Raw genomic sequence first — 24174 nt, 5'->3', positions numbered from 1 at the left:
CGTCAGGCTAGGGCGGAAGGTGCTGCATGAAGGGGGGTGGGCGGGGCATGAGGTGGCCTCAGGCAGAGAAGGAGTGAAGGAATCGGGGATGCTCCCCGTTCAGTGGACCAAGTCACTGAGGCTTGTCGGTCTGCAATGAGCTCAGCACAATGTTAGGTGACACTTGGAACCTCTAATCTACTGATGGCTGCAGAATGAGCATTTAAGAGGCAGGGCTCCTTCGAGAATTCACATGGGGAGAGACAGTTATGACCAATGTGGTCAGGAAGGCTGAGAGAATTTGTGTGAAGTCTACAAGGATAGAAAACTAAGTACAGGTGTGTGTGTGTGTGTGTGTGTGTGTGTGTGTGTGTGTGTGTGTGTATGGGGGGTGCATCCCAGGACCAGGGCATGGCACGAAATGCACAAGAGAAAATAAACACCCTGTGTTTGGGGGTATCGGTGCTGTAAGAAGGTTTCACCAGCTGCAGACACCAGCTAGTAGCAGAGAGGACTCAAAGAACAGAATGTTTTCCATTGTGGAGCCTTGAATGCCAAGCAAGGGAGTTTGCTTTTTCTCCAACAAACAAGGGAGAACCACGGGGGGCTTTGGCACATGGATGGAACGACAAGATGGGAGTTCTGTCGAGCTGACCTGGATGGGGGGCCAGAGTCCCAGGGCAGAGGGTTAGGGGGCGGCTGCCATGCTCCACGCAGGATGCTGGGACCACACCACACTGCTGGCCAAGAGAACGCCTGGCAGCGGGCAGAGAGCGGGTGTTTTGGAGGGAGAATCAGTCTCACAGTGGCCCTTCCTGCCTGGGCAATGTGTTCGTTCCCCTGCCCAGCTAGCTGCACCACCACCACTGAATGAATTGTAAGAAGAGTTTTGACACAGCGTCGCTTTGGTCCTGCTACTCTTCCATCCAAATCTCATCAGCTTCCCCAGTGCTAAACATAGAAAGCTCAAACTTCTCAGCTCGCCTTCAAGGCCCACACCGGTGATTTTCTCACTTTTTTATATAAAGCAGCAAGACTCTTCCTTCAAAGGTGATCTTAGAAAACCAAGAGGTAAAACAAAAGCAGAGCAGCTTGGCTCAGATCTGCACACGTCTAGCACATTCTCCCCCTTTAGTCAGCCCACACCTGTATGTTTTAGTGCCTAATCCTTCAGCCACCCTACCCGTCCCTGTCCCCACCCACAGAGTCTCTGAGACCCTCCAAGAAAACCCCAGGACCTTGAGGAGCACGGCTGGAGCCCACCTCCCTACTGAGTCTGCTCGGTTCTGCCTTTTCTCCAGCCGCGTTCCATGCCCGTCGGAGTTCTCGACCTTCTGCCCTGAACGTACCTTGGACCTTGACAGCTGCTGCAGTTGCTTGCCCACACCCTAACATGATGTCTTTCCTCACAGCATTGCACTTGCTTCCAAACCTCACCAGGCCCAGCTTATGCCTCTCCCCTGCCACCATCGTCACCACCATCATCACCACCTTCATCATCACTGTCATCCTCATCATCACCATCATAATCGCCATCATCAACAACATCACCACCTTCATCATCACCATCATCATCACCACCTTCATCATCACTGTCATCCTCATCATCACCATCATCATCACCATCATCATCATCACCGCCTTCATCATCACCATCACTGTCGTCATCATCACCATCCTCACCACCATCATCACCAGCATCACATCACCATCATCACCATCATCATGATCATCATCATAATCACCAACATCACCATCATCCAGAAAGCTTATCGAACACTTACTATATCCATTTGATAAACATTCTCTCACTTAATCGTCACGTCAACACACACAGGTAGGTATTATTATTTCCCTCCCTTTATGACCAGAACTAAAGTATAACAGACATAGAAAACAAACTTATGGTTCCCAACAGGGAAAGGAGGGAGGAAGGGTAAATTAGGGATTTGAGATGAACAGGCATGCACTACTATGTATAAAATCGATAAACAACAAAGACCTACTGTATTTCCTACTATGCACCAAGCACTGTGCCAGGCTCCAGGGGGTGGTGGTGAAAACGGTGGGAACAACCTCTGCTCTCCTTGGAGCTTAAAGTCTGGGGAAAGGAGTCTACGAGGACCACTGATTCAGAGATGAAATGATGGTGCTGCTGGGAGAGAATTCAGGAAGAGTGAACTTGAGGGAAGATGATTTGGGCAGGCGGTCTGCTGAGTTTCGGGTGCCAGAGTAAAGCAAATTAACAAATGAAATTGTTCAGAAGCTGATGGAGTTGCTGCTTGGGAGCTCAGAGACGCGGGGTGGGAGATGTGGACTTGGGAACAACATAAATAATGTTGACAGCTGAAGATAGGAGACTAAGCTAAGATGAACACAGAGAAAATGAAGCCTAGAGACGGGTGCCAAGCCTTGGTGGATCCAGGGAGGATGGACGCTTCCCCAGAGAAGGAACGCTCACATGGTATCAGAGAGGCCGAGGACTGAGGAGCCTTGAAGGAGAAGGGGTAACAGGCTGAGGTAGAGCAACAGAAAAGAGCTCGAGTTCTTTCCATTTGACCTAAAGGAGGTTTTTGCTGATTTCTAAGAGCACAGTTTCAATGGAGGGGTGAGGGTAAATGACAGCTTATGAGGGACTCGAGGGGAAAACAGGTGATGAGGAAAAGGTAATAACCATTTGCTAAATACACCCACATTGAAGAGTTGCTGTGGAAATCGGGTGGTACGGTCAGTTAAAGGGATAAAATGCTGAACGAAATCGGGTTTATCATCACGTGATCTGACCCAACTATGAATACGTTTAAAGATGACTGTCATTGGTTTTAAAATAGAACTGTTTCAAGGCGTGCCAACTAAAATGGGACCCCCAGAGGTGACCGACCCAAATGAATGGTGGTCTCTGCTCTCCAGTTCCTGTTTGGGATCGTGACTTGGTTTAGTTCGCAGATTCTTTCTTCCTTTCAGAACTAAAATTTTAAAAATAAAAGAAACAATCTAGTTAATCCCCCCAAATGTATTTCTCCTTGGGGAAACATTTACATTCTTATAACCCCAAATGCTAAGCCAATAAAAGCAGAGGCAGAAACCATTATTCATCGTTATCAGCAAAAAAAAACGCAGAAGAAAATGAAAGGCTCAAAGAATTGTGGTGTTTTGGGGGGAGAAAAATGACTTTTTGGTCTTTGTATTTTTATCTTCTCTGCCATCATAACTTAGATGGACAGAGAACAGGCCTGGCAATCGGCCACATCCGTAAGGCCAAATAGCTTGTTTCCCAGAAGCCTTGGAGAAAGGCTTAGGGCATCTTCATAAAAGCACCGCAGGCTCAGGCCAGGACCGTGGGAGACCACGGGAGTGATCTGTCCCTGTTGAAAGAAATTGCTAAATCCAACACCAGCGTGTATTGATCTGGGAATCGGAAAGATGCAGTCTTCCCAGAATACTCATCAGGTACTAACCTTTGTTCCAATTCAGGCTCAGACACCAAAGCAGTGAGCACAGCAGCGACAGCCTCGGGTCACAGCCACTCTGCGGAGAGGCTGAGGCAACTGAGGTCCTTTGGCTTGAAAAAGAGGAAATGGAGAAAAGATATGGATCACGTGAGTAACTATTAGCTCTTTCTGTTAAGAACAAGACACGAAGGAGAGGTTTACACTCCCCCAAGAAGGCTTCAGTTGGAGATTAGGGAAGAATTTCTGACCACTTGGTTTGTGAACGTTGAGTGTGTCGCTAAAGGATTGTGGAGAGGACCCAGGTTCAAATCCTGCATCCTCCTTTGTGACTCTGAGCAAGTTCCTCATCCTCTCTGTGCCCCAGTTTCCTCTAAAGTGGGGACTAAGCAGTACCTAACTGTTGTAAGGATTTCACGAGTTAATCCAGGTAGAGACCCGTCATAAATGCTCCACGGATATCAGCTCTCAGGGTCTCCGCCATGGCCATTGTCATCATCCTTTTACCCGAGCGACTCTCATCTCAGTCCACAAGGTCAGGTGTGAAGGAAATGTAACATTATTTTTCTAAAACTGAATTCACCGTCTATTTCGAGCCCCCATTTGGAGGAAAATGCATCTCTGGCAATCCAGCCTCACCTCCTTTCCTTGTTGGAGGAGGGTTGACCTCCACACAGCCAAGGTGCTGGGGACGGGGCTGGTCCACAACCCCAGAGATCCAGGTGTGGTCTCAGCGCACAGGTAGCTGCCACCTCTTCAGGCCCAGGTCTCTTCCAGCTTCTTCCACGACCTGCGTGGGCATCCTGGGAGGCTCTCATAGGGCTCATTCCACTTGGGGATCTCGTCCCTTTCCCAGAGCTGGGTCCAGGAGAGGTTGAGACCCAGGACCCCTCTGCCAACTGACTCCCCGAGATCTGTCATTCCCCTTCCGTAGGCCTGGGGAGAGCAGAGCGTAGGACCCACTTTGCTTGAGACCCAAACGTTCCTGTACACGCCTTACATCCCCCCTGTGTCACTCTCTCGCTCTCTGCTGTGGACAGATGGGGTCTAAGACTAAGGACTAGTTCAGAGCTTTATCCCACTGCTGCCGGCCTGTAGACATGACTCTCTCACTTCAGCCCCGGTAGAAGGTTCCTGACGTGGGTTTCTTGATGATTCTCCTACATAACTTCCTTCTGTCTGCACAGAACCACTGCAAGGTGCTCCTCCGAAGACTGATGGCCACTCTGAGCCCTTCTCTGAGGGTCGGGACTCAGCCACCTACCGTCACCATCCCGAGAGGGTCCCCGTGGCACTGACCACAGGCAGACGAGCTGACACATCTCCCTCCATCACAGCACACGGCACAGGTACGGTAGGGCCAGAAATGGTCAATTAATTTCATTCCATTTCTAGATGTAAACATAAGAAAATAAGACGAATCAGGAAGAACTCACCCCAACTGGTTCCAGGACAGCCACAGAGAGGACCCACCATCCCAGCAGCTGGGACTCTGAGGTCTCCCCAGTCCTGAAACTGCCCCCAGGGTCCTCAGGAGGGCAACACAGCGTAACATAGAGAATTAGGTCTCAATGATACCCATACAGGGAATCATATGTGAGTGTCCCAGGGCTCTTCACACACACACCCGCCCCCGGCTGTGGAGACCCTGAGCATCTTGAAAAAGGGAATCTCCATGAAAATAATTCTACAGGGACCAGAACTGGGTAATACACACACACACACACACACACACACACACACACACACACACACACACCCCTCTGCTGTTTAAATAAATAATAAATGGGCTAAATAATCCTAAATAAAGTTTAATAGGTTTAAGATAGGTGAACACACTGCATACCACTCAGGCCGTCCGTTCCACACTGTTCCTGTCAAGTTATCTGCCAACAGTAATTTCAGGTTAGGGTGACCCTCCATCCCATTTGCCCAGGACAGAGGGCTTTCAGTGTTAAAACTAAGACAGTCCCGGGCAAACTGGGATGGTTGGCCACCCTGCTCCAGAAGGACCCTTCCTGCCTTGTGCCTGGGTTAGAGCCGTCCTGCCTTGCTGGTTAAGTGCAAACGTTTAAAAGTCAGACGATCTGCAGTGAGGCTTTGGACTGCATGCACTTACCATTACCCAATGCTAAATGAATCAAAGGATGGATGGAAAGTGGATGAATGGATGGTGGATGGATGGATGGACAGATGGAGGGATGGCTGGCTGGCTAGATGGTGGATGGAAGATGGACGGATGGATGAGTGGGTGGTAGGTGGTCAGATGAAGGCATTAGCCCCAGTAACTGATTAGATACCTCTTTTATGTAAGTATGGCATCAATATGTAAAATTTATGTTCTTAACGTGAATTGTGGGTCTTAACACTCTTCTGTTTCAAAATGAAGTGGAAGAGTACCCATTAGGAGGATAACAGACCCTGAGCTGAGTAAGAACTCAGCCTCTAATGTACGACACCTTCCTTGGAAGAGGAGCATTCCCCTGCCAGGACTCATTTAAATCTCTGCGAAATGGAAGCAAGTAAGTTATGCTTGCCCAAAATGAATTAATCTCAGAAGAGTTCCTTGAGAACCTTGGATATAAATTTCTCCTTCAGAGCCAACATTAACACATATCTTACATAAAAGTGAAAAGAATATTTCCAGTTACTCCCAAAGAAATAGATTACGGTATCCAGTTGACAAGCGCTTATCTTAAACCTCCAAAGAATTAGACGAGCTCTCCTTAACTTTTACTCTTTAACTAACAGACCACTTTGAGGGTAGCCAGGTCTGTGGCTTTGGTGGAGCAATCATCAAACCTCAGTGACAGGCCTGTTTTCTATCTCTGGTATATTCATCTTTTGAGGAATTAAAGCAGTTTGTGTGCCTTACTCTTTGCAGACTCCAAAAAAGACTGCCCAGATATGGAGAGAAGGAAAATTCTATGTATCTAGAGGATCTAGGATGATCAAGTGCTTACCCTACCTCGTGGCTTACATGCCACGGGAGACCATTGTCTTTTAAAAGCTTACCCTCGTTAAGATTTTCAAAGATGTAGAGACTCGCCTTTTGCTGATTTTGTCTAGGACCTAACGATCGAGTTTTGTTTTCTTTTTAATTGTGCAATGGACAGGTCTAATGGATGTCGCCAGCGTCTCCCATGGGTCTGGAATGGAAATGCACCTCTGTGGATTTAACGCTCACACCTCCGTTTTAGTTTGCTCATTTTCTGGAGAATTCTGCAAGGGAAATAGCACTGGGCAGTAGACTGGGATATTATTTGGGGTCTGTTATTCAGGGGCACGAAGCCCTGTGCACGTCACTGAACCCTTCTCAGCCTCAGCTTACCTGACCTGCGAAAGGGAGCTACTACTATTTACCCTCCTATCGGAGGCCTTGTCATCATCACCGGAACTATTGGCAACGTGTAGCAACAATTAACACAGTCAAGCAGCATCATTCTATTAAGCGGAAGAAATTAGGACAAAATGACACTTGCCTCACATCAACATGGCTTTGAACCTACACATTAGGTTGTAGCCAAGCTTCATGGGCTCACCCAGGACAAATTCCTCCGACAACGTCAGCAAGGCAAACAGCAAACTAACTTGCCACCATATAAATAGAAAAAAATGTGTTTCTATTACTGGGGCCGGATTGGCCTACGCGACCTACACTTAGCTCCTTTGGTTTTATCACTGAAAAGCAACCTTAAAAAATGAAGCCCTTACTCACTCTTAGAGTCCGTGACGTCACTGGGTGGAGTGGGCGTTATTATGGTACCACGGGTGGCCTTTTCTCAATTTCAGTTCTTTACAAAAGATCGGGAAAATGTTTATGCGGGTGAAAGAACTGGGGTTCACGGGAGCTGTCGTTTCCAAGAGGGTTTAGCGCATCCGTAGCTTTAACTCCACCCGTCCCCTTCCTCCTGTAAATAAAACTCCCCCCAGAGACAGCTGCATAAACTTCAGGAGCAAGGATGCTCTTAGAAACATTAGGTTTGCTTCCCAATCCTAGGATATCAGACTCTGCAGCCTGGCCTTCTAGAAACGACTCTGAGTGCCCTAAGCATTATTTAGGGGCTCAAGTACCAGCCAGATGAGCCCTGACCTCAGAGACCTCTTCGACTCTAAAGACCCTTTGTCCTTGTTTTCATGGCCAGAGGGGCTGCCCCCCCTGCACCTCCTTCACTGCCTCTTGTCACTTAAGTGTGTGTTGATTAATAGTTCTTCCCAGGGAGCCTTGAGTTAGTTCAGCCCATTTATTTCCAATTTCTCTCGTTTCGGCTAAGAGGCTGAAGGCTTTAGGAATCATAGCGCATAGGAGAAGGCTGAGGCGGCAAGAAGGTCTTAGTGGGGATGAGATCTCTGAGGTTAGACACTTAAGGGCACTACATTCCTGTGAGGCAGGAGCTAGACGTACTGGGCACGCCATCAGAGCGCAGAGCTGGGACCAGCGATACATCATTAAGTGATGAGGAGAAAGGTGTCAGCTCAGTAGGATGAAGAACAGCCTTCAGCGCCGGAATGGGCTGCCTCATGAGGGAGAGCTCCCCAGTTTCCCCAGAAAGTATGCAAACGGAGGTGCTCTGACCCCTCATCAAGGGGGGATCTTGCTTGGTTTAAGGGCTGGACGCAAGGGCCTCTGGGGTCCTTTCAGACAGAGATACCAGGATACTAAGTTTGTCAGTGAGTTTTCTCAGACCTGGACACTCCCCCGACCTTTCTGGGCCCTAAACTCCCCAGCAGACTTCGCAGAAAGCCGGGAGGAAGAACGTTTCACATTCCCCAGATAACAGTCTCCCCACCCAGGTGAAAAGGTGAGGATGACAGACGCACACCTGTGAGATGAGGCTCTTATTACTGTCGCTTGAGGCAGAAGTAGGAAGGCAGTAAACTTTGAGGTTAGTTCCCTCGTTTTCCTCTGAATTCCATTGCTCTTACAAAACCGCCTTTCTTCTCTAACAACAAAGGGGTTTGCTGAGCTCATTACATCTTTCCCAAGAGCGTATGAAGGCTAAAACAGGGCCTGGGACACAGAAGGTGCTCAATACATCTTTGTTAAAAGAACAGATGAATACATTTTAAAAGCAAGAGAAGAACGGGTTCAATGCTTGACCCCAAAGTCAAGTATCTTAGCCGCTCCAGGGCCATCTGTAAAATAGGGTAAACATACTAATGGTGCCTGGCTCGTAGGTCGTCCTGAGGATTAGAGGAGACAACAAGGCTGTACACTCGGCAGGGTGTCTGATACACAATCAAGGTTTAACAAATGCTGGCTCTCTTCATTGCTGTTGTAATCGTTCTCATTGCTGTCATTTTCAACAATGTGATGGGGGAGGGGTGGAGGAGATGAAGTGACGCATCGTCTTAGAGCAGAACTTCTCTCATTACCCCTCATGTGATCACGTCACATCATCACACATGCGACCCATCATATCGCACGTGCTGATTTTAAGGAGGAAAAAACCAGGACTCCAATTAGCAAAGGGATGCCTTTCCTTGCCTGGGAGGGTCGGATTCCGCAGACCACCGGGGACTGACGCTCATTGCCTCGGTAATTATAGGGCCCTGGAGAGACTGTAGATGCTGGAAATCAGCCTTGGGCTTCAAAGGGGGCCAGGGGTAGTCTAAGAAGACTTTATACAGTGAGTACCTGCTGGAAAATGTCCTAAAAGAATGCGTCTGCGGTTTACATTTTCAAAAGTACTTATCAGCAGAGGAGAGAATTTATGAACGCTGAAACTTGTATTTTTAAAATCTTGTCCACTCCAGCTGCGTGCCCTGCCCGTCCCTCCAGATGGGGCTGGGCCCCCTGCTACCGCGTCTCCCTGCTGGGAAGAGCTTGTGTGGACCCCGAACCAGCAAGAGAACGGAAACCACACGGGACGGGAGAAGGCTTCCCCAGTGAAACCTACATGTGCATTTAGGGTCGGAAGTGACATCTCGCCTTTGTTCTAACCTTCTGGAAGGACCTTTCCTCTCTGTAAGTAGTAAAACTCCCAACTGCTCTGCTAGGTGCGTGGGTGGGGGGCTACTGATTAAAGGCGTAGTACAGAGTCAAATGATTTATTACCATTTTGTAAAAACAAAGAGATTCTATTATCCGTCAGTAGCCACAAGGCTTCAGTAGCTAAGTGGCTTGAGGGGCCTATCATCCAGGCCCTAATTACCCATGAACCCATAGGCCCTGGTGAGTCAATCTCAACAATTATCCAGCGACACAAATGAATATAAGCAGAGATAAAAGCCCTTGATAAAAGCGCCAGGACAAGCGGGATGTGACTTATTAACAAGTTATAAAGCCGGTCCTTTATAAATAGGCAAGTAACAAAGGCTCTTCAGGCGCCTTTTCACCCTAATTCCAGCAGGTCCTGCTGTGGCATCGCGAGGGTATGAGAACTCACTGCAGCCACCCAATGCAGTCCTTTCCTTATGAATCCAAGATGGCACGTGGACGGCGGTTCTCAGAAGAGACTTCCAGAAAGGTGAACTGCTCTTCTCATTCTTCTCATTTCTTCAGAGGAAAGTGAAGCATGAATAGAAGTGATTTACTTCTTTTTAGACTACGTCACGTAATTTAAACCAAATCCCAGAGCGAATCCTATAGAGTCAAGTTTTATTAAGTGTAGGTGGTCACAGAATTCTTGCTCTAGAAAACGGAAGTTGTCTTTTTTTTTCCTAAGTTCTGAATTCCCCAAAGAGTGCTTCTGAAAAGTAACCGCTTCAGTGTTTCCCAACTGATGCGAACGGAGTGTTTAATCTAAATTCTATGACGAGTTCATTGTAATTCGCAATAAACCTTTTGCCTCTTCACACAAGATGGCGGCCTTCTGACATCCTTGCTTCCTCCTTCTAAACATCGGCCAGTTTCCAACCATTGTTAAAATGGGGCATTGTATTCATACGAGCTCAGTGACTGATTTGTCATCAGACACTCATTTGGTCCATTGTCATACAAACTGAAAATTCTGGCCACTACATTATTAAAAACTTATAAGTTAAATGGGGTGCGATGCGACACTTAAAGTGACCCCAAGATTAAACTCTTATTTGGGGTTTGTTTGCTGACTAACGGCCACTTCCACCGATTCGGAGATATTGTGAGAAAATTCTGCTGCTGACAATAAAAAGTAACCATAAAGGATGAAAACGTTCTGGCTGGAACCAGAAGAACATCTGGAGGTCCTTAAAACTGGTGAATTTTCCCTCTAAATCCTGATTGCCAAACTTAGAGCCAACCACCCAGAAACTGTGGCCCTCACGCTAACTCCGTGTTTACGTTTCATTAAAAACGACTTTAACGATTTACATCTTGTTCTACAGAGGCCCAGTTCCCACGGTTACAGCCTCTCCTCTCACTGGGCATGTCCTGGTGCATGGCCACATTCTCGTCTCTTGGGTTGGAAAGAAGGAGCTTCCCGGAGAGTAATTCCAGGGTCCTTTTTCATGTCTAGAAGTCCATCAGCACCCTCCTGAGGTATCCTGAGATAAATGTGGAAAACTAGGATGGAAAACCCAGCAATGAACATAATAACATAAAAAAATTACTGTGCTAGGGTTTGCTTCTAAACATCTAATAAATCTGTAATATGTCATAAAAGTGACTAATGAAAAGTGACATGATTTCAGCTGTGTATTAGAAGTCCAACACAGTCCCACTGGGCTACAGTCAAGGTGTCAGCAGGGCTGTGTTCCTTTCTGGAGGTTCTAGGGAAAAGTCCATTACTTCCCCCCCCCCCCCCCAGTTTCTAGAGGTGCTCACATTCCTTGGCCTGTGGCCCCTTCCTCCAGCTTCAAAGCCATCAAAGTTGCACCTCTCTGACCCTTCCTCCACAGTCACATCTGTCCCTACCCACTGCAGGTAAAGGTTCTCTGATTTTAAAGACCCACATGATTAATCTGGGCCCATTCACATACTCTCCCCATCTCAAAATCCTTAACTTAACCACACCTGCAAAGTCCCTTTGCCATGGAAGGTAATGCGGGTTCCGGGGATGAGAACGTGGACATCTTTGGGACCATTTTTCTGCCTGTCACACAAGATGTTTCCAGATCTCAAGTCATAAAGAGGTTTGAAATCATAAGTTCATCAATCGCTTCTCTCCTTATCATTCCTTTTAGAATTGAATTTTATCCTAGGAAATAGGACAGAAGTTTTCAATGCCTAAAACCTTAAACGTAAAACAAGTCCACAAATTTCACTAGTCCATGGAGAATCTCTTGTCTGGAAGTTTTCCAAAATTTTCAAAGAGATGATTTCAACTTTACTGGTAAGCATGAAATCTATCCAGTTTTAATATGGCATATTTATATGAGACACCCAATAAGTGTTCTTTGGATATGCTAAAATGTTCATTGAAAGAATAAACTGGAGGTTGCCCTACTCCCGCCAGCTTACAGAGGGGAAAACTGAGGCATACAGCAGCTGTGTGGATGACAGCCTCTTGGTACTCCAGCCAGGCATCAGGGCTGTGCCTTTGAGGTGGGAGAGCCAAGTTCAGGACATTGGTCAACAAGAGACCTGCCAGCTCCACGTAATATCCAACGGTGAAAATTTCCCAGAGATCTCCATTTCAACATCAGCACCCAGCTTCACTCAACGACCAGCAAGCTACAGTGATGGATACCCTATGCCAAACAAATAGCAAGACAGGAACACAACCTCACCCATTAGCAGAGAGGCTGCCTAAAAGCATAATAAAGCAATAGACACCCCAAAACACACCACCAGATGTGGACCTGTCCACCAGAAAGACAAGATCCAGCCTCATCCACCAGAACACAGCCACTAGTCCCCTCCACCAGGAAGCCTACACAACCCACTGAACCAACCTTAGCCACTGGGGCAGACACCAAAAACAATGGGAACTACAAACCTGCAGCCTGAGAAAAGGAGACCCCAAACACAGTAAGTTAAGCAAAATGAGAAGACAGAAAAACACACAGCAGATGAAGGAGCAAGGTAAAATCCCACCAGACCTAACAAATGGAGAGGAAATAGGCAGTCTACCTGAAAAAGAATTCAGAATAATGATAGTAAAGATGATCCAAAATCTTGGAAATACAATGGAGAAAGTACAAGAAACGTTTAACAAGGACTAGAAGAACTAAAGAGCAAACAAACAGTGATGAACAACACAATTAATGAAATTAAAAATTCTCTAGAAAGGATCAATAGCAGAAGAACTGAGGCAGGAGAACGGATAAGTGACCTGGAAGATAAAATAGTGGAAATAACTACTGCAGAGCAGAATAAAGAAAAAAGAACGTAAAGAATTGAGGACAGTCTCAGAGACCTCTGGGACAACATTAAATGCACCAACATTCGAATTATAGAGGTCCCAGAAGAAGAAGAGAAAAAGAAAGGGACTGAGAAAATATTTGAAGAGATTATAGTTGAAAACTTCCCTAATATGGGAAAGGAAATAGTTAATCAAGTCCAGGAAGCACAGAGAGTCCCATGTAGGATAAATCCAAGGTGAAACACAGTGAGACACATAGTAATCAAACTATCAAAAATTAAATACAAAGAAAAATCATAAAAGCAGCAAGGGAAAAACAACAAATAACATACAAGGGAATCCCCATAAGGTTAGCAGCTGATGTTTCAGCAGAAACTCTGAAAGCCAGAAGGGAGTGGCAGGACATATTTAAAGTGATGAAGGGGAAAAACCTACAACCAAGATTACTCTACCCAGCAAGGATCTCATTCAGATTTGATGGAGAAATTGAAACCTTTACAGACAAGCAAAAGCTAAGAGAAGTCAGCACCACCAAACCAGCTTTACAACAAATGGAACTTCTCTAGGCAGGAAACAGAAGAGAAGGAAAAGACCTACAATAACAAACCCAAAGCAATTTTAAAAATGGGAATAGGAACATACATATCGATAATTACCTTAAATGTAAATGGATTAAATGCTCCAACCAAAAGACATAGATTGGCTGAATGGATACAAAAACAAGACCCATATATATGCTGTCTACAAGCAGCCCACTTCAGACCTAGGGACACATACAGACTGAAAGTGAGGGAATGGAAAAAGATATTACATACAAATGGAAACCAAAAGAAACCTGGAGTAGCAATTCTCATATCAGACAAAATAGACTTTAAGATAAAGACTATTGCAAGAGACAAAAAAGGACACTACATAATGGTCAAGGGATCAATCCAAGAAGAAGCTATAACAACTGTAAATATTTATGCACCCAACATAGGAGCCCCTCAATACATAAGGCAAATACTAACAGCCATAAAAGGGGAAATCAACAGTAACACAGTCATAGTAGAGGACTTTAACACCTCACTTTCACCAATGGACAGATCATCCAAAATGAAAATAAATAAGGAAACACAAGCTTTAAATGATACATTAAACAAGATGGACTTCATTTATATTTATAGGACATTCCATCCGAAAACAACAGAAGACACTTTCTTCTCAAGTGCTCATGGAACATTCTCCAGGATAGATCATATCTTGGGTCACAATTCAAGCCTAGGTAAATTTAAGAAAATTGAAATCGTATCAATTATCTTTTCCAACCACGTTATGAGACTAGATATCAGTTACAGGAAAAAAATCTGTTAAAAATACAAACACATGGAGGCTAAACAATACACTACTTAATAACCAAGAGGTCACTGAAGAAATCAAAGAGGAAATCAAAAAATACCTAGAAACAAATGACAATGAAAACACGACAACCCAAAACCTATGGGATGCAGCAAAAGCAGTTCTAAGAGGGAAGTTTATAGCAATACAATCCTACCTTAAGAAACAAGAAACATCTCAAATAAACAACCTAACCTTACACCTAAGGCAATTAGAGAAAGAAGAACAAAAAAATCCCCAAAGTTAGCAGGAGGAAAGAAATCATAAAGATCAGATCAGAAATAAAGGAAAAAGAAATCAAGGAAATGATAGCAAAGATCAATAAAACTAAAAGCTGGTTCTTTGAGAAGATAAACAAAATTGATAAACCATTAGCCAGACTCATCAAGAAAAAAAGGGAGAGGACTCATCAATAGAATTAGAAATGAGAAAGGAGAAGTAACAACTGACACTGCAGAAATACAAAAGATCATGAGAGATTACTGCAACTATATGCCAATAAAATGGACAACCTGGATGAAATGGACAAATTTTTAGAAAAGCACAACCTTCTGAGACTGAACCAGGAAGAAATAGAAAATATGAACAGACCAATCACAAGCACTGAAATTGAAACTGTGATTAAAAATCTTCCAATAAACAAAAACCCAGGACCAGATGGCTTCACAGGCAAATTCTATAAAACATTTAGAGAAGAGCTAACACCTATCCTTCTCAAACTCTTCCAGAATATAGCAGAGGGAGGAACACTCCCAAACTCATTCTACGAGGCCACCATCACCCTGATACCAAAACCAGAAAGAGATGTCACAAAGAAAGAAAACTACAGGCCAATATCACTGATGAACATAGATGCAAAAATCCTCAACAAAACACTAGCAAACAGAATCCAACAGCACGTTAAAAGGATCATACACCACGATCAAGTGGGGTTTATTTCAGGAATGCAAGGATTCTTCAGTATACGCAAATCAATCAATGTGATAAACCATATTAACAAATTGAAGGAGAAAAACCATGTGATCATCTCAATAGACGCAGAGAAAGCTTTCGACAAAATTCAACACCCATTTATGATAAAAACCCTGCAGAAAGTAGGCATAGAGGGAACTTTCCTCAACATAATAAAGGCCATATATGACAAACCCACAGCCAACATTGTCCTCAATGGTGAAAAAACTGAAACCATTTCCACTAAGATCAGGAATAAGACAAGGCTGCTCACTCTCACCACTATTATTCAACATAGTTTTGGAAGTTTTAGCCACAGCAATCAGAGAAGAAAAGGAAATAAAAGGAATCCAAATCGGAAAAGAAGAAGTAAAGCTGTCACTGTTTGCAGATGACATGATACTATACATAGAGAATCCTAAAGATGCTGCCAGAAAACAACTAGAGCTAATCAATGAATTTGGTAAGGTAGCAGGATACAAAATTAATGCACAGAAATCTCTTGCTTTCCTCTACACTAATGATGAAAAATCTTAAAGTGAAATCAAGAAAACACTCCCATTTACCATTGCAACAAAAAGAATAAAATATCTAGGAATAAACCTACCTAAGGAGACAAAAGACCTGTATGCAGAAAATTATAAGACACTGATGAAAGAAATTAAGGAAATTAAGTAATACAAATAGATGGAGAGTTATACCATGTTCTTGGATTGGAAAAATCAACATTATGAAAATGACTCTACTACCCAAAGCAATCTACAGATTCAATGCAATCCCTATCAAACTACCACTGGCATTTTTCACAGAACTAGAACAAAAGATTTCACAATTAGCATGGAAACACAAAAGACCCTGTGAATGGTTCCATTTTACAGACTAGCGAAGCAAGGCTTAAAGTGACTCGCACAACCTCACAGGGCTGGTGAGCAATTGGGCAGGGTAAAGTTAGGACTAGGGAGGCAAGTAAGATGCTCAACTTATGTGTAAAATGTAAAGGGGAGCCCCAAACTCAGTAATCAGGGCAAAGAATGTGTTTCTAAATGCCATATTTAGAAAATCAAAATGAATGAAAAACTCCGTAATGAACAAAACATCAAAATTCTAAATAAAGACAGGATCTGACCTTGTACTTGGCAGAACTCAGCCTTACTTGCCTGACCCCGATCCCAGCCCTGTCGGATCCTGTCCCTGCCCTGGCTGGGATTTGAACCCAAGAATAGCTGGGACCACAGCCACTGCCCTGACCACTTTTCTGTGGTACCCACCTGGCTCCTTTGCTAGCGGGGAGCTGGGATGCACTCACCGTGGTTGTCAAGGATGGTGGCAATCCGAGCTGATTCTCCCACCCGCTTACCCTTGGGAAAGTCATACCCAGGCTGGAGTGAGAGGGATGCCTGTGATGGCCAGACATCCTGTGACGTGGTCCCTGACACTTGCCACCAGCCGAGGACACAGTGGATAGCATAAGTCCTAGTTAAGGGAGACGGCATTTCCCTGAGCAAATCAGTATCGATCAGCCTATAAGCAGATTCTCCTAAATGCCCTGACTCAGTTCTGATGGACAGAGGGTCCCCTGGCAATCGACTCTTCCCAGGTGACTGTGACGTCACATCTCCCTGACCAGCCCACTCCCTGCAGGTGCCACTGTGGACTCAGGGACTCTGCTTCTCCCAGAAGAGAAATTCCTTTGCCGAAGTCGATTAGAAATCCATCCTCCTCCTAAACTTCTTGCTCCTGCAATGAAGCAGCTGTCAGGCAATGCTCACTGCTGCCTTGCACCCAGCGCTGACTGCAGCCCCATCAGTCCAGGACAGGAAAGCAGCTTCAGTGGCCATGGACCAGATGCTCAAAGCACACGGGAAGGGTAGGGGGAGAACACACCATGAAATTGTCATTTCCCCTGCCTCCTTTCCTTTCCCACCCACCTATGAACTTAGTATCATATTAATTCTTACAGCCTCTCCTTGTATACAGCATTTAAAAATTTAAGCTCCGACTCCAATATTCAAGCAGTAAAGAAATGTTGCTTTCTTTAAATGGCATCATGAGATCAAGCAGGGTGCTTTGCTCTGATGTGAAGCAGCCTTTTTCTGGGATCCACAGGGATGTCTGTTCACCCTCTGAGCTCCCTCCTCACTCACGTTACGTACTCAACTTCCCTCTCATTTCACTGCCACCTTCTCTGTTGAACACTTAAATTCTCCCAATTCTTAAAGGGATCTCGGAGCTCTTGCCAAAAAGTCCTTTCTCTTTCTTCTTAAAGCCACAGATGCGATTTTCTCAATGTTTTCTTCTGCTAGGAGCATTATATATCCTTCATTTATTCATCCAACAGATATGTGTTGTTGACCGAGAGCCAGGTTCAATGCTGTCTTGTGGATTTCCCTGACAGCAGCCCCATCTCTGAGGGTCTAGCTGACACTCTCCCCAAAACACATCTGACCTTAGACGTGAACTCTAGTCAAGGGGGATCTGGGGCTTTAGCAAAAGAGAGAACAGTCTAGTCTGTCCTGAAAACAGCTGAGTTTAACAACAACCAATGAGAATGTCCTTTTCTGAAGACAACTAAACAACTGTTCCAGCAAATACCAGTCGGTAAGGAAGGCCCACACGTAGGTACACACATTTCTAGCTTGTCCTGATTATACTCCTAGTTAGAACAGGTGGGTGCTAAGACCAGCTTTGCCGTTCCCTAGGGGCACGAGCTGGTCCACGTCACAGCTCTGCAGAACCCCGATGTCCTCACTTACACATCTCAAGGTCCCTCCCCACTTCAACAGTCCTTGAAGGAGATCTTCCCCCTTGCTTGGAATGTTTGGTGTTCAAATTAAGTGTACCATGCAAGAACCTTCCATGGTATGATTAAGGAAAGAAACAAGCTGTAATTTACGGAATTCCTATTTGGAATAATATTCCACATTATTTTATAGCATTGAAAGTTCCAAACAAGTATGGGAGATAAATATTCTTTTCCCCGATAAATATTCCTTTCCCCGTTCATGGAGGAGGGAACAAATTCAAAGAAAAATACTGAGTCTATGATGACAAGGTAAACACTTGGCACAGCTGAGACTTGAAATTAACCTTATTCTAAATCCTTGTTCTCAACATGCCTAGTTCCAAAGTGCTGCTGGTTAGTAAAACAGGACTGATGGGCTTCCCTGGCGGCGCAGTGGTTGAGAGTCAGCCTGCCGATGCAGGGCACACGGGTTTGTGCCCCGGTCCGGGAAAATCCCACATGCCGCGGAGCGCCTGGGCCCGTGAGCCATGGCCGCTGAGCCTGCGCGTCCAGAGCCTGTGCTCCGCAACGGGAGAGGCCGCAGCGGTGAGAGGCCCGCGTACCGCAAAAAAAAAAAAACAAAACAGGACTGATTCTTCAAACTACTCATTCAGGCAGTTTCATGTTTCTCTTCCTTCCTGTTCTGCTACATTCTAATAATGGCTCTGACTCATTAACCTCTCCAGCAGAGGTTTTGTGGGAATGGGAAAAACCCTGAACTCTTACTGACTTTCTAGAGTCCTCGGAATAAACCACATCAAAGTATCCTACTGAGCTCAGAGTAAATGCAGGCCAGCTCATCTGCTTTTAGCTGGATCCCCCAAGTGTCCAAGACCACCCCAACTGCACCCAAGAGGGAGAAAGCGTGGACGGAAGGAGACGGCAGTCTTAACATATTACATCCAAAAGCCTGCACTTTTCAAGGTTTACAAAATATATGAAGATGGAATCATGCTGCAGAGTCCCCTCCCAGGGCTGTGGCAGGGACCCACTGAAGTGAGGGCCCCTAAGCTGTATCTTCCGCAGCTGCAGGTGAGCGCTCCTCCAGCCCCACCTTGCTCGGTGGTATTTTTAAATGCGATTTATTCTCACTGTCATCTGGCTACGGGTGCATTCATCTTTTAAATGGAAATAATGATTGCTATCAAATATGGCCTAATTTTCCTGCTATTACTATCATGCATGACAGATTTCACTTCTTACCTGAAAACGGAGTTCTTTGAGTCTAATTATTTTCATCCGTCATGTAACCAAAGATCTTCAGAGCTGGAAAGAGACAGAACTCCTTTAATCTACAAACCTGGATTTTCAGGGATGAGAAAACTGAGGCCCAGGCTAACGCTAGAGAGACAGACACTCGTCTGTACAAGAACCATGACAATGACCTCGGCCAGTGTTTAGTGTTTCCTCTGGGGAAGGAGAAGGACAGGCACGCTCACCACTCCCAGCGAAGTTGGCTCTCACTGGGGGATTTGTACGTATTGAATGCAAGGTCATATCGGATAAAAGTGAAATTATTGTCAGAGGCGAGAAGTGTGATCTCATTGTATTAAACGCTTTTAATGTTTAATATAAGAAGTTGTACAACCTCATCTATCAAGGTGAGGCTCCCACCGCTTGGTCCCCCAGGTTCTGCTGAGCCAAGGGGCTGTCAGTTCTGCTGAGAAGCCCCTTGGGGGCTGAGAATTACGCAGTTTGAAGAAACTTCCAAAGGCCCTCCATTTGTATCCCTAGTTTATTGTTTGGGGCCAGAAGCACTATAAAACTTTACTACAACAGGCAGGGACAGCGTGCTCTATAAAATAGGTGTTTGTGTGGGTGAGCGGGTGGGCGTGTGTGTTTGTAAGTGGGACAGAACATAATGTTTCTGAGAATAGAAATACAAAATAGTTGAGTTAATCCTAGGAGGAAAATGATCAACCCAATATACTTACTTTTCAAATTAACTGCATCCTCTAAAATAAACTTTTAGTTCAAGTTTTTGAAGAATTCTCCATAAACCCAGAAATTCTGGATGATGACCCCATGCAAATGTCCAGGGGCAAGTGATTTATTGCTCTGGTCATGGTCTGAAGTGAGAAGGAACCGTGTCCAAATGACTTCCAGGAGACTACGAAGGGGGACAAAGAAGGGGGGGTAGGGACCCTCCTTCCACACTCAGGGTTTTCAGACTTTTCTTCTTCTTTTGGAAGTCATGGGACCGTTCTCCAAATGAAACGGTACAATAAGCTCAATAGGTAAACACAACCGAGGGCAGCTGCTCTAGTTCAAGCCAGGGTGAAGGCCCTGTCCCCATATCCCCCTACACACATGGACGCACAGATATGCCCCTCCCCCATGTTCTGGTCCACACAGCATCTCTGAATCCCCAGGAGCCCTTGAAGCGCGGAGGTTATAAAACCTAGGGAATGAGCAATGCAGATACACACAAGTGATGGAGCTGAAGGATTCTAATAGTCTCGACTGGAAGTCACAGCCACAGAATAAGATTTAATCGTAAAATAAGATTTTTGCAAAAGCTTATTTCAAACTTGGGAAGATCAAAGAGGCTGGAGCAGTGCTGTCTAGTGGAACGTTTACAAATGTCAATAGGACATTTTGGAAATATCCTGTATCCATGCTGACCAGTACATTAGCCCCTGCCCATGTCTGGCTACTGAGCCTTTGCTGTGTGGCTGGAGGACTGGGAACTTAAATTTTTTATATTATGTAATTTTAATTAACTGAAATGTAAATTTATCTATAGCCACATCTGGTTCGTGGCTACTATATTAGACAATGAAGTGCTACAGTATTTCTCTTCTGCAGGTAAAAATACAAGCACAGACCCTGCAATGACACACGTCTACCCTTCCCGTGGAAACACCTAAGGGAGCAGATCATCCTATTCTTCTTTTTCTCTTTATTCCACCCAAAGGAAGTCCCAGACCAGAACCCTTTCCTGTTAGATTTCTACTGTTGCTGTTCATGAATGACTACAGACAGAGTGGCTTCCAACAACACGAATGAATTCTCTTACGTTCTGGAGGTCAGAAGTCCAAAATGAGTCTCCTTGGGCTGAAATCAAGGTATCGGCAGGGCTGCACTTTTTCCAGAGGCTCTAGGAGACAATCTGTTTTCTTGACATTTCCTGGTTCTCGAGGCCCACAGTCCTTGGCTTGTGGCCCCTCTCTCTGTCTTCAAAGCCAGCAGTGGAGCATCTTCAAATCTGTCTCTGACCTGCTTCCATCAGCACTTTCCTTCTCTGATTCTCTCTGACCCTAACCCTCCTTCTTCCCACTTACAAGGGTCCTTGTAATTACTTTGGGCCCATCGGGACAAGCCAAGATAATCTCTCGCCTCAAGAGTCTTAATTTAATCACAACCACAAAGTCCTTTTTGCCACGTTAGGTAACATATTCACAGGCTCCTGGGCTGTGGGCGTCTTTGGGGGGCCCCTTATCCTGCCTACCGCATCTTTCTTGTGGATTACCTTGAAGTAAGACCAATACCTTTTGTCAAATTCACAAAAACTCAGCTTCTAGAAGGTAGCCTTGGTGAGTAAGGCTTCACGCCAGGTACCAACGAGTGAGTTGAGGTTTTCTCAGTGTTCTTTGGTCCAGTCTGGTGGTTCTCCAACTTCACCCAGCATCACAATCACCCAGATGGCTTGTTGAAACAGATTGTTGGATGTGAACCCCAGAGACTCTGATTCAGGGGGTCTGGGCGGCCCAAGACCAGGTAAGGTTTCTCAACCAGGTAAGATATTTTTAACATACAACCACAAATTCTTTGACACTCCTCCCTGAAAACAGTGGACTGGATTTAGTGACTCGCTTCTAACTGTATCTGATAGACGTGATGGATTTCAAGACAACGTTCTAGAAGGCACAGCAGCTTCTATCCTCTCTGTGTCTCTGTCTCTGGCTCTCTGTGTCTCTCAGGTCACACACCCTGGGGAAGGCCAACCTTCCTGGGAGTCAGCCACCTTGGAAGATGTCACTCCAGCCCTGGTCGAGCCTTCCGATGACTGTAGCTCTGGGCGACACCTTGTCTGCACCCTCATGAGAGACCCTGGGTCAAGATCTCCCAGGTAAGTCACTCCTAAATTCCTGACTCATAGGAACTGTGAGAAATAAGAAAGATTTATTGGTGCTTGAAGCCACCAAGTTTGGGGGCAAGTTGTTACACATAACAGATAACGAATACATCAGGGGATGCTGAGGCCACTGGTCTGAAGATCACCTTTTGGGACCCACTGGTCCAGCCTACATGCTGTGGAAGGCACAGGCTCATCCCCTGCCTGCACTGACGATGCCCAGAGATGCAGGGGAGGGTCAGGCTCTCGGGTTTATACATCTTCTCTTTTCTGCAGACGTCTTCGGTTTCCACCAGTCACTCTTCTGTGGAAGTACCTTTTCTGAGAAGAATAACAACAACATGTTAACCGTTAGCTGGACTCCAGAAGCCCATGTCTATCTCCTCAGCCATAAAAAATCTTCTTCACGTGAGTGAAGAACCAGACAGCTTTAGGGAGAGGAGGAAATGATTCAAACACTAGACCATCGCTCTCCCTCACACCCTTTTCAGTATGGAGGTGAACAAGATCAAGAAAAAGAAAAAAAACAAATCGAAGCTCTTGACAGGAGAAGGAGAGCTAGCCCCAGGTGCCAGGAGAGCGAGGGGCTTCCAGCTGTTCGATAACGAGAGACTGAAAGTCCCCTCACTGTGTCCGAGAGGCCAAACCCTGACTCAGCTGTGGAAGAAACGAAGAGTTTACGTTATCTGGGCTGTTGGTAAGAGCTGAGTGGACACACACTTCCTGTCTGCTTCTCCCCAAAGATGAGCAAACTCTTCAGCAAAGATGCTTCTCCAGGGGTTGCACTGGCTGTTTACTTAGTCAGCAGATGTGGGCCAAGAAAGGAAATACGGCTCCAAGAAGGAGGGAGGGGACGTGGTCGTGAAGACAGAGAGCCACAGGGAAGGATCCTGAGACCAGGAACAGAGGGATGTTGGCTCTGAGAGGCGGTTGTCTCTGGTCCCAGCAGCGCCCGGCAAGCTGGCCAAGCAGACTCACATCAGTGGTCCCCACTCCCTCTGATGGGATTTCTCTGTTTTTCCCATTTATTTTATAGATACTTAAAACATGATGACATGTGATTCCACTTATAAAGAAAAACTCCTAGGAAGGCAAAACTAATACAGAATGACAGGAAGCAGAAGAGAAGTTGCCTCGGGCCAGTACTGGGGGAAGGGACGACGGCAAAGGGCCATGTGGGAACTTGGAGGGTGATGGGAACGTTGGACATTTTGACTGTGGTAGTGGCCACATGGGTGGATACATTTGTCAAAAGTTATTGAATTGGGTGCAATTTATTGTACCTCAATTATGTCTCGATAATGTTGATCTTAAAAAAAGAAGTGTGACCTATGCGGAGTCCTCTGATGGGATTGTGAATGGTTGGTTTGTCAAAAACAAGAGTTGGGCTTCCCTGGTGGCGCAGTGGTTGAGAGTCCGCCTGCCGATGCAGGGGACGTGGGTTCGTGCCCCGGTCTGGGAAGATCCCACATGCCGCGGAGCAGCTGGGCCCGTGAGTCATGGCCGCTGAGCCTGCGCGTCCGGAGCCTGTGCTCCGCAGCGGGAGAGGCCACGGCAGCGAGAGGCCCGCGTACCGCAAAAAACAAACAAACAAACAAACAAGAGTTATCTGGTAGAAGAGGGATTCGACCATTTAGATTAGGCTCAAAGGATGGGGCTAAAACAAATGCATACAACTTGTAGGAAGCAGACTTCTGCTCAATGTACTCACATCAATCTTTTGTTTAACACAGTTTTATTGAAAGCACTGTGGGTAAAGGTTTCTGACCCTCAGATACGTATGAATAACTTAGCTTCTCTATTGTTCAAATTAATTTCTGTTCAAAAAGTCAATTTTGGGCTTCCCTGGTGGTGCAGTGGTTGAGAGTCCACCTGCCGATGCAGGGGACCCGGGTTCGAGCCCTGGTCTGGGAAGATCCCACATGCCGCGGAGCAACTAGGCCCGTGAGCCACAACTACTGAGCCTGCGTGTCTGAAGCCTGTGCCCCGCAATAAAAGAGGCCGCGACTGTGAAAGGCCCGCGCACCGCCATGAAGAGTGGCCCCTGCTTGCTGAAAGCCCTCGCACAGAAACGAAGACCCAACACAGCCAAAAATAAATTAATTAATTAATTTTAAAAAAAAGTCAATTTTGCAGAGAGCGGATTATCAATTAATTAGAGGTTTCCCCATTTCCCCTGGGGTCATGTCTGAGTTCTAGTAGGTTTTCTTAGTGCCAAGGCACTCAGGGCACATGTAGGCTTGAAGGCAAGCATCCCCTGGAATAGCCTTCTTCCCATTCTGACACGTGGTCACGACCCCTCCTAGGTGGCTGCAGAGCTGACCCTCGCTG

This window comes from Tursiops truncatus, chromosome 2, assembly GCF_011762595.2.
Source record: "Tursiops truncatus isolate mTurTru1 chromosome 2, mTurTru1.mat.Y, whole genome shotgun sequence".
Classification (NCBI taxonomy): domain Eukaryota; kingdom Metazoa; phylum Chordata; class Mammalia; order Artiodactyla; family Delphinidae; genus Tursiops; species Tursiops truncatus.
This window is presented reverse-complemented; position numbering follows the sequence as displayed.